Below are 16,236 nucleotides of genomic sequence, written 5' to 3'. Positions count from 1 at the left end.
ATCCCAGAGCTCATCCTGTATGAGGTTTAACTATCAGGTCATTCCGGGTGCTCCTAACCACCAGGTCATAACAGTTTATACTTTAACATGGTCAAACATGAGGAATGACACGAGGTTGTCCTAGCAGTGGTCAACCCCTTTAAGAAGATATAATTTTCAGCTAAAATATTTCCAACATTTTGAACATGAAAAAGACTTCTCCCCTGTGTCTTTCCTGATGTTTATTAAGAGTTGATTTCAGTGGAAAAGGATTCCCCACATTAAGAACATGAAAAAGTCTTCTCCCGTGTGTGAGTTCTCTGATGATTAACAAGACTTGATTTATCTACAAAACATTTCCCACATTCTGAATAGGAAAAAGGCTGCTCCCCTGTGTGAGTTCTTTGGTGCTTAATCAAATCTGATTTCTGGATTAAACATTTCCCACATTCTGAACAGAAAAAAGGCTTCTTCCCTGTGTGAGTTCTCTGGTGCATAACAAAATGTGATTTCTGGTTAAAACATTTCCCACATTCTGAACAGGAAAAAGGCTTCTCCCCTGTGTGAGTTCTCTGATGATTAATACAATTTGATTTCTGGTTAAAACATTTCCCACATTCTGAACAGGAAAAAGGCTTCTCCCCTGTGTGAGTTCTCTGGTGCGTAACAAAACTTGATTTCTGGTTAAAACATTTCCCACATTCTGAACATGAAAAAGGCTTGTCCCCTGTGTGAGTTCTCTGATGATTAATAAAATTTGATTTCTGGTTAACCCCTTAAGCCCCGAGGGTGGTTTGCACGTTAATGAACGGGCCAATTTTTAGAATTCTGACCACTGTCCCTTTATGAGGTTATAACTCTGGAACGCTTTAACGGATCCCGGTGATTCTGACATTGTTTTCTCGTGACATATTGTACTTCATGGTAGTGGTAAAATTTATTCGATATAACTTGCGTTTATTTGTGAAAAAAACGGAAATTTGGCAAAAATTTAGAAAATTTTGCAATTTTCCAACTTTAAATTTTTATGCCCTTAAATCACAGAGATATGTCACGCAAAATACTTAATAAGTAACATTTCCCACATGTCTACTTTACATCAGCACAATTTTGGAACCAAAATTTTTTTTGTTAGGGAGTTATAAGGGTTAAAAGTTGACCAGCAATTTCTCATTTTTACAACACCATTTTTTTTTTAGGGACCACATCTCATTTGAAGTCATTTTGAGGGGTCTATATGATAGAAAATACCCAAGTGTGACACCATTCTAAAAATTGCACCCCTCAAGGTGCTCAAAACCACATTGAAGAAGTTTATTAACCCTTCACGGGTTTCACAGGAATTTTTGGAATGTTTAAATAAAAATGAATATTTAACTTTTTTTCACACAAAATTTATTTCAGCTCCAATTTGTTTTATTTTACCAAGGGTAACAGGATAAAATGGATGCCAAACGTTGTTGTACAATCTGTCCTGAGTACGCTGATATGTGGGGGTAAACCACTGTTTGGGCGCATGGCAGAGCTCGGAAGGAAAGGAGCGCCATTTGACTTTTCAATGCAAAATTGACAGGAATTGAGATGGGACGCCATGTTGCGTTTGGAGAGCCCCTCATGTGTGGTGACCACTTTGACCCACCAATTGCTTCACAGAAGTTTATAATGCAGAGCCATAAAAATAAAAAATCATATTTTTTCACAAAAATGATCTTTTCGCCCCCAATTTTTTATTTTCCCAAGGGTACGAGAAGAAATTAGACCACAAAAGTTGTTGTGCAATTTGTCCTGAGTGCGACAATACCCCATATGTGGGGGTAAACCACTTTTTGGGCGCATAGCAGAGCTCGGAAGGGAAGGAGCGCCATTTGACTTTTCAATGCAAAATTGACTGGAATTAAGATGGGACGCCATGTTGGTTTGGAAAGCCCCTGATGTGCCTAAACATTGAAACCCCCCACAAGTGACACCATTTTGGAAACTAGACCCCCTAAGGAACTTATCTAGATGTGTTTTGAGAGCTTTGAACCCCCAAGTGTTTCACTACAGTTTATAACGCAGAGCCGTGAAAATAATTTTTTTTTTCGCAAAAATTATTTTTTAGCCCCCAGTTTTGTATTTTCACAAGGGTAACAGAATAAATTGGACCCCAAAAGTTGTTGTCCATTTTGTCCTGAGTACGCTGATACCCAATATGTGGGGGGGAACCACTGTTTGGGCGCATGGCAGAGCTCGGAAGGGAAGGAGCGCCATTTGGAATGCAGACTTAGATGGATTGGTCTGCAGGGGTCACGTTGCATTTGCAGAGCCCCTGATGTACCCAAACAGTACAAACCCTCCACAAGTGACCCCATATTAGAAACTAGACCTCCCAAGGAACTTATCTAGATGTGTTGTGAGAACTTTGAACCCCTAAGTGTTTCACTACAGTTTATAACGCAGAGCTGTGAAAATAAAAATTCTTTTTTTTTTCACAAAAATGATTTTTTAGCCCCTAGCTTTGTATTTTTACAAGGGTAACAGAATAAATTGGACCCCAAAAGTTGTTGTCCAATTTGTCCTGAGTACGCTGATACCCCATATGTGGGGGGGAACCACTGTTTGGGCGCATGGCAGAGCTCGGAAGGGAAGGAGCGCCATTTGGAATGCAGACTTAGATGGATTGGTCTGCAGGCGTCACGTTGCATTTGCAGAGCCCCTGATGTACCCAAACAGTACAAACCCCCCACAAGTGACCTCATATTGGAAACTAGACCTCCCAAGGAACTTATCTAGATGTGTTGTGAAAACTTTCAACCCCCAAGTGTTTCACTACAGTTTACAACGCAGAGCCGTGAAAATAAAAAATCCTTTTTTTCCCACAAAAATGATTTTTAGCCCCCCAAATTTTTATTTTCCCAAGGATAACAAGAGAACTTGGACCCAAAAAGTTGTTGTCCAATTTGTCTCGGGTACGCTGATACCCCATATGTTGGGGTAAACCCCTGTTTGGGCGCACGGGAGAGCTCGGAAGTGAAGGAGCACTGTTTTACTTTTTCAATGCAGAATTGGCTGGAATTGAGATCGGACGCCATGTCGCGTTTGGAGAGCCCCTGATGTGCCTAAACAGTGGAAACCCCCCAATTATAACTGAAACCCTAATCCAAACGCACCCCTAACCCTAATCCCAACTGTAACCCTAACCACACACCTAACCCTGACACACCCCTAATTCTAATCCCAACCCTAATCCCAACTAGAAAATGTAATCGGGAAACCACTGGGTAAATCTGACAGGGAGAAGGACTTGGGGATCCTAGTTAATGATAAACTTACCTGGAGCAGCCAGTGCCAGGCAGCAGCTGCCAAGGCAAACAGGATCATGGGGTGCATTAAAAGAGGTCTGGATACACATGATGAGAGCATTATACTGCCTCTGTACAAATCCCTAGTTAGACCGCACATGGAGTACTGTGTCCAGTTTTGGGCACCGGTGCTCAGGAAGGATATAATGGAACTAGAGAGAGTACAAAGGAGGGCAACAAAATTAATAAAGGGGATGGGAGAACTACAATACCCAGATAGATTAGCGAAATTAGGATTATTTAGTCTAGAAAAAAGACGACTGAGGGGCGATGTAATAACCATGTATAAGTATATAAGGGGACAATACAAATATCTCGCTGAGGATCTGTTTATACCAAGGAAGGTGACGGGCACAAGGGGGCATTCTTTGCGTCTGGAGGAGAGAAGGTTTTTCCACCAACATAGAAGAGGATTCTTTACTGTTAGGGCAGTGAGAATCTGGAATTGCTTGCCTGAGGAGGTGGTGATGGCGAACTCAGTCGAGGGGTTCAAGAGAGGCCTGGATGTCTTCCTGGAGCAGAACAATATTGTATCATACAATTATTAGGTTCTGTAGAAGGACGTAGATCTGGGTATTTATTATGATGGAATATAGGCTGAACTGGATGGACAAATGTCTTTTTTCGGCCTTACTAACTATATTACTATATTACTATATTACTATATAACTATATTACTATAAAAAGAGCAAACAGCATATATGCTCCGCCATATTAAATATAATAGATAACCAAAAAGATAATCGACACCAGAGCTAAAAAATATAACAACTTTATTGAGAACCAAATTTCTAAAATGTTACACGTAAATATTAAAAACATAAGTAAAAAAGATGCGTAGTTCCACGCACGGTTTACAGCTAATGATAATGGAGCAAATCAGCAGTACTAAGTAAGCAGACCGTGCATACATATATATAAATAAATAAGTCCCCAGGTATAGCACCTCCAAGCTGAAGGCCCGAAAAACAGACTGTTACACAAAATTGTGAAGGTAAAGAGTGGGCAGCTACACCGTGTTACGCGTCCGTAACGACCCAACCTATAAAACTGGCCCACTAGTTAATCCCTTCAGTGAACACCGTAAGAAAAAAAAAAAAAAACGAGCCAAAAAACAACGCTTTATTATCATAACGCTGAACAAAAAGTGGAATAACACGCGATCAAAAAGACAGATATAAATAACCATGGTAGCTCTGAAAACGTCATCTTGTCCCGCAAAAAACCAGCCGCCATATAGCATCATAACCAAAAAAATAAAAAAGTTATAGTCCTCAGAATAAAGCGATGCCAAAATAATTATTTTTTCTATAAAATAGCTTTTATCGTATAAAAGCGCCAAAACATAAAAAAAATGATATAAATGAGGTATCGCTGTAATCGTACTGACCCGAAGAATAAAACTCCTTCATCAATTTTACCAAACGCGGAATGGTATAAACGCCTCCCCCAAAAGAAATTCATGAATAGCTGGTTTTTGGTCATTCTAGATAACCAAAAAGATAATGGACACCAGAGCTAAAAAATATAACAACTTTATTGAGAACCAAATTTCTAAAATGTTACACGTAAATATTAAAAACATAAGTAAAAAAGATGCGTAGTTCCACGCACGGTTTACAGCTAATGATAATGGAGCAAATCAGCAGTACTAAGTAAGCAGACCGTGCATACATACAGGTCCTTCTCAAAAAATTAGCATATAGTGTTAAATTTCATTATTTACCATAATGTAATGATTACAATTAAACTTTCATATATTATAGATTCATTATCCACCAACTGAAATTTGTCAGGTCTTTTATTGTTTTAATACTGATGATTTTGGCATACAACTCCTGATAACCCAAAAAACCTGTCTCAATAAATTAGCATATCAAGAAAAGGTTCTCTAAACGACCTATTACCCTAATCTTCTGAATCAACTAATTAACTCTAAACACATGCAAAAGATACCTGAGGCTTTTATAAACTCCCTGCCTGGTTCATTACTCAAAACCCCCATCATGGGTAAGACTAGCGACCTGACAGATGTCAAGAAGGCCATCATTGACACCCTCAAGCAAGAGGGTAAGACCCAGAAAGAAATTTCTCAACAAATAGGCTGTTCCCAGAGTGCTGTATCAAGGCACCTCAATGGTAAGTCTGTTGGAAGGAAACAATGTGGCAGAAAACGCTGTACAACGAGAAGAGGAGACCGGACCCTGAGGAAGATTGTGGAGAAAGACCGATTCCAGACCTTGGGGAACCTGAGGAAGCAGTGGACTGAGTCTGGTGTGGAAACATCCAGAGCCACCGTGCACAGGCGTGTGCAGGAAATGGGCTACAGGTGCCGCATTCCCCAGGTAAAGCCACTTTTGAGCTACAGAGAAGCAGCACTGGACTGTTGCTAAGTGGTCCCAAGTACTTTTTTCTGATGAAAGCAAATTTTGCATGTCATTCGGAAATCAAGGTGCCAGAGTCTGGAGGAAGACTGGGGAGAAGGAAATGCCAAAATGCCTGAAGTCCAGTGTCAAGTACCCACAGTCAGTGATGGTGTGGGGTGCCATGTCAGCTGCTGGTGTTGGTCCACTGTGTTTCATCAAGGGCAGGGTCAATGCAGCTAGCTATCAGGAGATTTTGGAGCACTTCATGCTTCCATCGGCTGAAATGCTTTATGGAGATGAAGATTTCATTTTTCAGCACGACCTGGCACCTGCTCACAGTGCCAAAACCACTGGTAAATGGTTTACTGACCATGGTATTACTGTGCTCAATTGGCCTGCCAACTCTCCTGACCTGAACCCCATAGAGAATCTGTGGGATATTGTGAAGAGAAAGTTGAGAGACGCAAGACCCAACACTCTGGATGAGCTTAAGGCCGCTATTGAAGCATCCTGGGCCTCCATAACATCTCAGCAGTGTCACAGGCTGATTGCCTCCATGCCACGCCGCATTGAAGCAGTCATTTCTGCCAAAGGATTCCCGACCAAGTATTGAGTGCATAACTGAACATTATTATTTGTTGGTTTTTTTGTTTGTTATTAAAAAACACTTTTATTTGATTGGATGGGTGAAATATGCTAATTTATTGAGACAGGTTTTTTGGGTTATCAGGAGTTGTATGCCAAAATCATCAGTATTAAAACAATAAAAGACCTGACAAATTTCAGTTGGTGGATAATGAATCTATAATATATGAAAGTTTAATTGTAATCATTACATTATGGTAAATAATGAAATTTAACACTATATGCTAATTTTTTGAGAAGGACCTGTATATATAAATAAATAAGTCCCCAGGTATAGCACCTCCAAGCTGAAGGCCCGAAAAACAGACTGTTACACAAAATTGTGAAGGTAAAGAGTGGGCAGCTACACCGTGTTACGCGTCCGTAACGACCCAACCTATAAAACTGGCCCACTAGTTAATCCCTTCAGTGAACACCGTAAGAAAAAAAAAAAAAAACGAGCCAAAAAACAACGCTTTATTATCATAACGCTGAACAAAAAGTGGAATAACACGCGATCAAAAAGACAGATATAAATAACCATGGTACCTCTGAAAACGTCATCTTGTCCCGCAAAAAACCAGGCGCCATATAGCATCATAACCAAAAAAATAAAAAAGTTATAGTCCTCAGAATAAAGCGATGCCAAAATAATTATTTTTTCTATAAAATAGCTTTTATCGTATAAAAGCGCCAAAACATAAAAAAAATGATATAAATGAGGTATCGCTGTAATCGTACTGACCCGAAGAATAAAACTCCTTCATCAATTTTACCAAACGCGGAATGGTATAAACGCCTCCCCCAAAAGAAATTCATGAATAGCTGGTTTTTGGTCATTCTAGATAACCAAAAAGATAATGGACACCAGAGCTAAAAAATATAACAACTTTATTGAGAACCAAATTTCTAAAATGTTACACGTAAATATTAAAAACACAAGTAAAAAAGATGCAATGAAAAAGAGAAGGGTGAACCTAGTTCCACGCACGGTTTACAGCTAATGATAATGGAGCAAATCAGCAGTACTAAGTAAGCAGACCGTGCATACATATATATATAAATAAATAAGTCCCCAGGTATAGCACCTCCAAGCTGAAGGCCCGAAAAACAGACTGTTACACAAAATTGTGAAGGTAAAGAGTGGGCAGCTACACCGAGGGGAGGGAGGAAAAAGCTCCAAGCCAAATATACAGTGGGGCAAAAAAGTATTTAGTCAGTCAGCAATAGTGCAAGTTCCACCACTTAAAAAGATGAGAGACATCTGTAATTTACATCATAGGTAGACCTCAACTATGGGAGACAAACTGAGAAAAAAAAATCCAGAAAATCACATTGTCTGTTTTTTTTATCATTTTATTTGCATATTATGGTGGAAAATAAGTATTTGGTCAGAAACAAAATTTCATCTCAATACTTTGTAATATATCCTTTGTTGGCAATGACAGAGGTCAAACGTTTTCTGTAAGTCTTCACAAGGTTGCCACACACTGTTGTTGGTATGTTGGCCCATTCCTCCATGCAGATCTCCTTTAGAGCAGTGATATTTTTGGCTTTTCGCTTGGCAACACGGACTTTCAACTCCCTCCAAAGGTTTTCTATAGGGTTGAGATCTGGAGACTGGCTAGGCCACTCCAGGACCTTGAAATGCTTCTTACGAAGCCACTCCTTCGTTGCCCTGGTGGTGTGCTTTGGATCATTGTCATGTTGAAAGACCCAGCCACGTTTCATCTTCAATGCCCTTGCTGATGGAAGGAGGTTTGCACTCAAAATCTCACGATACATGGCCCCATTCATTCTTTCATGTACCCGGATCAGTCGTCCTGGCCCCTTTGCAGAGAAACAGCCCCAAAGCATGATGTTTCCACCACCATGCTTTACAGTAGGTATGGTGTTTGATGGATGCAACTCAGTATTCTTTTTCCTCCAAACACGACAAGTTGTGTTTCTACCAAACAGTTCCAGTTTGGTTTCATCAGACCATAGGACATTCTCCCAAAACTCCTCTGGATCATCCAAATGCTCTCTAGCAAACTTCAGACGGGCCCGGACATGTGCTGGCTTAAGCAGTGGGGCACTTCTGGCACTGCAGGATCTGAGTCCAAGGTGGCGTAGTGTGTTACTTATGGTAGGCCTTGTTACATTGGTCCCAGCTCTCTGCAGTTCATTCACTAGGTCCCCCCGCATGGTTCTGGGATTTTTGCTCACCGTTCTTGTGATCATTCTGACCCCACGGGGTGGGAATTTGCGTGGAGCCCCAGATCGAGGGAGATTATCAGTGGTCTTGTATGTCTTCCATTTTCTAATTATTGCTCCCACTGTTGATTTCTTCACTCCAAGCTGGTTGGCTATTGCAGACTCAGTCTTCCCAGCATGGTGCAGGGCTACAATTTTGTTTCTGGTGTCCTTTGACAGCTCTTTGGTCTTCACCATAGTGGAGTTTGGAGCCAGACTATTTGAGGGTGTGCACAGGTGTCTTTTTATACTGATAACAAGTTTAAACAGGTGCCATTACTACAGGTAATGAGTGGAGGAAAGAGGAGACTCTTAAAGAAGAAGTTACAGGTCTGTGAGAGCCAGAAATCTTGATTGTTTGTTTCTGACCAAATACTTATTCTCCACCATAATATGCAAATAAAATGATAAAAAAACAGACAATGTGATTTTCTGGATTTTTTTTTCTCAGTTTGTCTCCCATAGTTGAGGTCTACCTATGATGTAAATTACAGACGCCTCTCATCTTTTTAAGTGGTGGAACTTGCACTATTGCTGACTGACTAAATACTTTTTTGCCCCACTGTATATATAAGCAGACAACGGGGTGGTACAGGTGATGATTAAATCATATGAACCGAATATTAGAGTACAGGTATAGAGTAAAGTCTAACCCTATCCTGGCATATCCAACAGATATACTAAGGAAATAGTCCTAAGGGATCCCCTGTGTAAAAAGCAAAGAGGGACAGTGCCACAACATATGTCTGCCAAATGGCTGGAGGGGATGAAGTTTACAAAAAGATCCGGTATGATATGAATCATATACCAACCTGCTGCTGCTGCCGTGCGTGGACAAGAGGCCCCGACGCGCGTTTCGCAATGTGGCTTCTTCGGGGGGCGCGCTAATGAGAGGTAAGGTGAGGGTCCTTATATACAGGAAACAGTTAAAAGACTCCTGGCGGCAATATCGGCGCTTACCAAGGCGCGGCAATGACTGGAGGCGGCGGAGTCGGCGTCCAACGTCACTCGGCCACGCCCCGCACTGACGCGTCAGTGGGAGGGGCCAGCCGCGTGACGCAGGGAGGACGCGTATCCACGGCAACCATGGCATGCCGGCCCGGAGAAGTGACAGGAAGCGACGGGCAGAGCGTTACGAACCATAAGTACATATAACATACCTGATTGGCCTGTGATGGTGGTGGGACAGGGAGGGAAGTGAGGGAAGGTGCCCGTGAAGGAACCAGGTACAACTGCGGTGACATAGAGTGTGAAATAGTGCAAGTATCCATACAGACATAATAAATAGTTATTAAAGAAGATGCCGAAATAGGCAGCACCTATATCACATAACACTAGTGTAAAGAAGCAGATGGACATAGACCTGTAATAAAATACATAGGAAATAGTCCGTGTGATAAAGGCAGGGAAAAACCCTGTATATATCAATATTCATAAAACATTATATGATTATTGCTGACAAATATAGATAGTGAGTGAATGCACATCACTAGAGGTATCAATATAGGGCCAGAGTACCATGATGCATTTATAATACAACATAGTAAATAACAGTGTAGTGGTAGCACCAGGAATCCTAGTACTTGAAAGTAAAAAAATATACCAAAAATTTTTTTTACAAAGATAAAAAAATACATATATATATATATAAATACAGGTGATAATGTCCTGTTACGGCTGTCCGTACGCTTAAAGGCATGCTTAAACAAAAGTAATAATAATCATAATCCTCCAATCAAGAGGACACAAAAGAATTGCATATAAATAAGGAAGGCACCAGAACAAATTCATATATGGCCAAAAATAGATACCACAATGTGCAAAGACACCTAACACAAAGTGAGAAAATAAAGTAACCACCAAAAGTATATATAATAAAGTATATCAAGATTCTTGACTTTGTTTGATAGAAGATTCTGTCTGCACTTCCTGGGATCATAAAAGGAGGGAGTTAAAGGGACTTAATTCCCAATGACTGGATAGTGCGTCATATGCGATCGCATATGACGCACTATCCCGTCACTGGGAATTAAGTCCCAGGTCACCTTGATGGGATAGTACGTCATATGGGATTAAGGGGTTAAAACATTTCCCACATTCTGAACAGGAAAAAGGCTTCTCCCCTGTGCGAGTTCTCTGGTGCTTAACAAAATTTGATTTCTGGATAAAACATTTCCCACATTCTGAACAGGAAAAAGGCTACTCCCCTGTGTGAGTTCTTTGGTGCTTAATCACATCTGATTTCTGGATAAAACATTTCCCACATTCTGAACAGGAAAAAGGCTTATTCCCTGTGTGAGTTCTCTGGTGCATAACAAAATGTGATTTCTGGTTAAAACATTTCCCACATTCTGAACATGAAAAAGGCTTCTCCCCTGTGTGAGTTCTCTGATGATTAATAAAATTTGATTTCTCGATAAAACATTTCCCACATTCTGAACATGAAAAAGGCTTCTCCCCTGTGTGAGTTCTCTGATGATTAATAAAATTTGATTTCTCGATAAAACATTTCCCACATTCTGAACAGCAAAAAGACTTCTCCCCTGTGTGAGATCTATGGTGATTAACCAAATCTGATTTCTGGTTAATACATTTCCCACATTCTGAACAGGAAAAAGGCTTCTCCCCCGTGTGAGTTCTCTGGTGCTTAACCAAATCTGATTTCTGGTTAACACATTTCCCACATTCTGAACATGAAAATCTTTTCTCTGTTATGTGAATTTTTTCATGTTTAAAAAAAGTATTTTTGAGAAAACTATTTCCATATTCTGAATATGAAAATGGCTTCTTTCCTTTTGAATCAGTTAGTTTTTTAATGCTTATATTGTTACTTTGATATTCCTTAGTAGTTGGTAATGAATCAGAAGACAGAATCTGTTTCAAAGGATCAGATGACAGATCTTTGCTGTGAAGGGATGATGGTATAATTGGAGTAATGGCATTCACTTCAATTGTATCCTGTGTATTCTCAAGATCATCTGATTTACAAACTGAAGATGTCAGCTGTCCCTCTGATCTCCTGGTACAGCCATCTGCTAAAAATAAAACCAATTAATAATTTTGAATAAAATATCCTCAAATTTTACACTTTTGAACATTTCTACTTAACCTGGCCGTTAAAATTACAAGCTTTTTAAAAATACTGAATTATTCACCAAGACGATGACAGTTCAGTTTAATCGAAAGCCTCATGGTATGAACCAGTGGAGCGTGGTGTTCAACTGTTTGTTCATTCTGCCTCCCAAACATGGAATAAAAAGCCACCAACAATGTTATGTACAGTAGGTGAAAATTATACCAATAAAACTACTTATCTCACGAAATACAAGACACCACTAAGGTCCATCATCTGCCAGTGGAAAAAACAAAAGGTTCCCACATTATTTGTGGCTCAAAATCTCTTGAAAAGTAATATGTAACCAATCCAGCAATATCCGCTCTCCCAAAGTCAAATTTCCTCTCACTTCTGAACTTTGTAGTGTGCCCAAACCACATTTAGCATCCATATATTTGCCATTACTATAGTGAGAAGAATCCATTTAATTTACGATGTGTGTGTCTCCTGGAGCGCAATCTGGGCACTATGTGTTGGATAATACGATGGCAAATGTCAAAATTTCATGTTACAACATCCAGTGCAAGCTAATTTCCGTAAAGTGGGAGTGGAGTCAAAATCGTCACTACTCCCATAGAATAATTTACTGAGAGTTATAATTTCCAAAATGTAGTCACTTTATGGGGATTTTTACTGCTTTAGTTTTCTGTAATTTTGTTATTTTAGGGCATCTGCAAAAGGTGTTTCCCCTCTCCACTGGAATCTGCTACTGCAATGTTTGATTATATCACCAGGCAGCGCCTTATTTATTGTGCAGGCGTTGCTGGTAATAGAGGTGACATCAAAACTAGAAGCTCTGGTTGGTGCTGGCTCTGTCCAGCCACTAAGAATAGGGTGTCTGAGACCAGTAGTACCATCCAGTCTGGCAGTATGGGGTTGTGTGCTGTCCAGCTGGAGCAATGGGCTACCTGCTTAAGCCAATTAGAAAGCACCGAACCCTACTAAAGTTTGAAGCATATTGTCGGAAGGTGCCAGATACAGCCTTGTTTGCCTCTGGTTCAGTCTTCTGTGCTCAGCTCCTTGCTGTTGTATTTGTATCCTGTTGTGATCCCAGCCCAGTTACTTATACTCTTGCGGTGTCTAATTTTGTACTTTCTCTGCCCTCCTGGTTATGACCCAACTACTTGAATATTCTTCATGCCATCTCACACCACAGAATAGCTGGTAACACCATGGTCCAAGCTTAGGGGTCTCTGTGTTCGTCCAGATCCATGTATAGGGGTTAAAGGATGATGAGCAAGGCAATCCCTGGCATCAGGAAAATGGAGTAGGTAGCCAAGCCTTCTCGTGGTGGCCATCTTTTGATCTGCTAGGTGATCACTAACAGTGCTCCCAATACATTGTGCCTGCAAAATATTCCAGCAAGATCTGTATTCAAATAGCTAAATGGCGCTCCTTCCATTCTTAACCCTGCCATGTGCCCAGAAAATAGTGTATAACCATATATAGGGTATTGTCGGATTCAAGAGACGTTGAAAAATAATTTGGAAGGTCCATTGGTTTCCTATTATCCTGCTGAAAATTCTCTGGGTTATTAAAGTATGTAGCTTGGTGGCTATTGGGAATCTAAATAATCATAAGGGCCAATATTTTCTGTCATATGAGTTTCAAGAAGAAATATTAGACATTCATAGAGAACTTTTTATAATAGTGCAGAGCTGAGGTGTCTTGAATTTAGATCTGAGGCATTTTGGAAGAGGTAATTGAGACCTTCTATTAAAGACTACCAGGTAATTGCAGACTCACATAAGTGAGGCAGGCCGATCCCACCATCATCAAACTACCATACAAAAAGAACCTGTACAAAAAGAACTAGAATAAAAAACATGTTATATCCCCAACAACATATGTTTTGGAGAAAGGTCCGTCACTAAAACGGAATTGCACTTATTTATGGTGGAGCATTGGAGCTACTGAGCTCTGAAATTATTTATTGCTCCCCATATCAGGAGAGATTGTGTAGTAATCTCAATTCCTTATGATCGAAAACATAATGGAACTTATGACGTGGAGTGAATCTATGAAACCAGGGCTCGAGCCATGCCAACACATCTCTTGCAGGAGTGAAAAAAATGGTAATTAGACCTACCGGTAACTGTATTTCCAGGAATCCATCCTGACAGCACCATAGAGGACTTCCTTCTTATCCATTATGGGACAGGAAACACGAGAGGTTACAAGGACCCCCCCCCCCCCCTACCACCCTTCAGTGCTTTTCAAAGTAACACATCAGGATGGATGCAAAAAATAAGGTTTATTCCAGCAAAATAATCAATCATACAAATGTTACATCACATTAGTATAAAGATAATGCAGTAGGGAGGGAACTAATAGTGCTGTCAGGATGGATTCCTGGAAATACAATTACCGGTGGGTCTAATTACCGTTTTCCAGGTCACCACCTGACACCTGACAGCACAATGGAGAAATACCAGTGGAGAACGGTATTAGGGCGGGACTGCTGTCTGAAGCACCTTTCTACCAAAAGCTAACTGTGTTGACACTACATCTAGCTTATAATGTTTCGAGAAGCTATTAAGGCTGGACCAAGATGAAGCCTTGCAAACCTGTTCTGCCGAGGCCCCCCTTTCTCTGCCCATGACGTGGCCATGGCCCTAGATGAATGAGCTCTAAGATTCACTAGTGAACTCTTTCCCTGCGCTTCATAGGCTAATCCAATTATAGATTTGATCCATCTTGCAATGGTTGCTTTAGATGCCTTTTTCCCTTTATTTGAGCCCCTAAACTGAACAAAAAGATTGTTATCCTGTCTCAAGGGCCTAGTTGAGACTAGATATTTGAGCACAGTTTCCCTAACATCCAGATTATGGTAAAAACTTTCCTTCTGATTTTTAGGGAACTGACAAAAAGAAGAGTAAAGCAGGTTCTAGCCTCAAAACTAACCTATCATCGAATATTTGTAAATACAGATTCTGGATGGATAAAGTCTGTAATTCTCCCAGCCTCTTTGCTGATGTAATTGCCACTAAAAATCCCGTTTTAAGAGAAAGTTTACTGATCTCTATATCCCCTGCTAAATCATATGGGAGTTTACATAGATTATTATGGACCAAATTAAAGCGAACCTGTCACCTCAAATTGGCGGGATATTTAAATGAGTTTTTACCGCTCCGATGGGCGGCGTATCGTCTTCATTTCTCCACCCCGCCCGTCCCTGTTGTCCGCAATATGTTAGTGAATTAGAGTACGTGTGCGCCATAGATGGCGCGTGCGCAATGCAATCTTCGGTGGCGCAATACAGCAAAATACTTCCGGGACATAGTGCGCGGGTGCATGCACAGTAATGTTTTTCGGCTTTGCCTGCAGTTGGGCAAAGCATACTGCGCGTGCGCCACCAAAGACTTGGACCCTTAACGTACTACGTCTAAGCCCTTTCTTGAAACCTGACTGCAAAAATTCAAGGATCTTGGGACCATCAGGTTGGTCAGTATCAACTGTTGTTTCCCCACAGTAACTGCAAAATCGTTTCCATATTTTTAAATAAATTGCAGAAGTGACAGGTTTTCTGCTGGCTTGAAGGGTAGAAATAACATCGTCCGATAGCCCCTTTGCTTTTAGGACCTGCCGTTCAAGATCCAGGCTGCCAACCGCAGAGCTTCTGGGTTTTGGTGTAGAACCAATCTCTGATAAAGAAGATCTCTCATTTTCAGTAGCAGGAAGGGTTCCACTTTTGATAACTTTTTTAGTAAGGTGAACCAGCTCCTCTTTGCCCAAAGGGGCACTATGAAAATGACCTTGGCTCTGTCCTCGCAAATTTTCCTGAGAGCTCTTGTGATCATCGCTAGGGGAGGGAATGCATACAGCAACCCCAAGCTCCAGGGATGTGAGAAGGCATCGAACCCTGCTGGACCTCAAGAGGGTTTAGGGAGTAAAAGGTTTTGACTTTTGTGTTCCGGCTAACTGCAAATAGGTCCACATTGGATCTTCCCCACCGTTGACATAGACTGCTGAAGACTTCGTTGTTTAGTTCCCACTCTGTAACCCCCCAAACATTTCATTCTGTACTGAACACATCGTCTGAGGCTCCTCCATTTGCATAGTTTGTCTTATTGCTTCAAGGAGCTCCTCTGTATCTCCAGCAGAAAGCAAATATCTCCTTCCTTTTTCTGGAGGCTCTCTACTCTTGTCATCCTCCTCCTCCAGGTCTGAATCAGAAAGGGTCGAGTCCACAGAAGAAAATTCTTACCTTGATCTTTTCCTGGGTCTCTGGGTGTCAGAATGTGAGGCTTGAGGGAGTACCAGCCCTGACACCGAGGCCTGCACTTCCCCTCTTATAATGGCTCTCATATTAGACATATGAGATGCCTGTTCCGCCCCCACAATCCGGCTAGTGCATGTCTCACATAAGGGTTTCTGCCAGGAATCCTTCAGTTTTGTAGCGCAAATAGGGCATTTCCTATTTTTGCTTGGTTTCTTTACACTCTTCTCTGGCAAGGAGAGAGCCTACAAAAGATAATTGTAGCTGCTACTGTGGAGCTGTATGTATGTGCACTTGGGGACACTATTCTGTGCCACTTACGTGTCCTAGGTTCTCCTGCCCCATATCAGCTTTAAC

General features: G+C 41.0%; 1 pseudogene; it reads right to left on the bottom strand.

Annotated features, from left to right (window-relative positions):
* Positions 1-260: 260 nt before the first annotated feature.
* LOC138666454 (zinc finger protein 84-like) lies at positions 261-13,811 on the bottom strand (annotated as a pseudogene).
* Positions 13,812-16,236: the final 2,425 nt, after the last annotated feature.

The sequence above is a fragment of the Ranitomeya imitator genome, chromosome 2, assembly GCF_032444005.1.
Source record: "Ranitomeya imitator isolate aRanImi1 chromosome 2, aRanImi1.pri, whole genome shotgun sequence".
Classification (NCBI taxonomy): Eukaryota; Metazoa; Chordata; class Amphibia; order Anura; family Dendrobatidae; genus Ranitomeya; species Ranitomeya imitator.
Note: the sequence above shows the minus strand (reverse complement) of the source record. Positions and strands in the feature narration are given on the sequence as shown.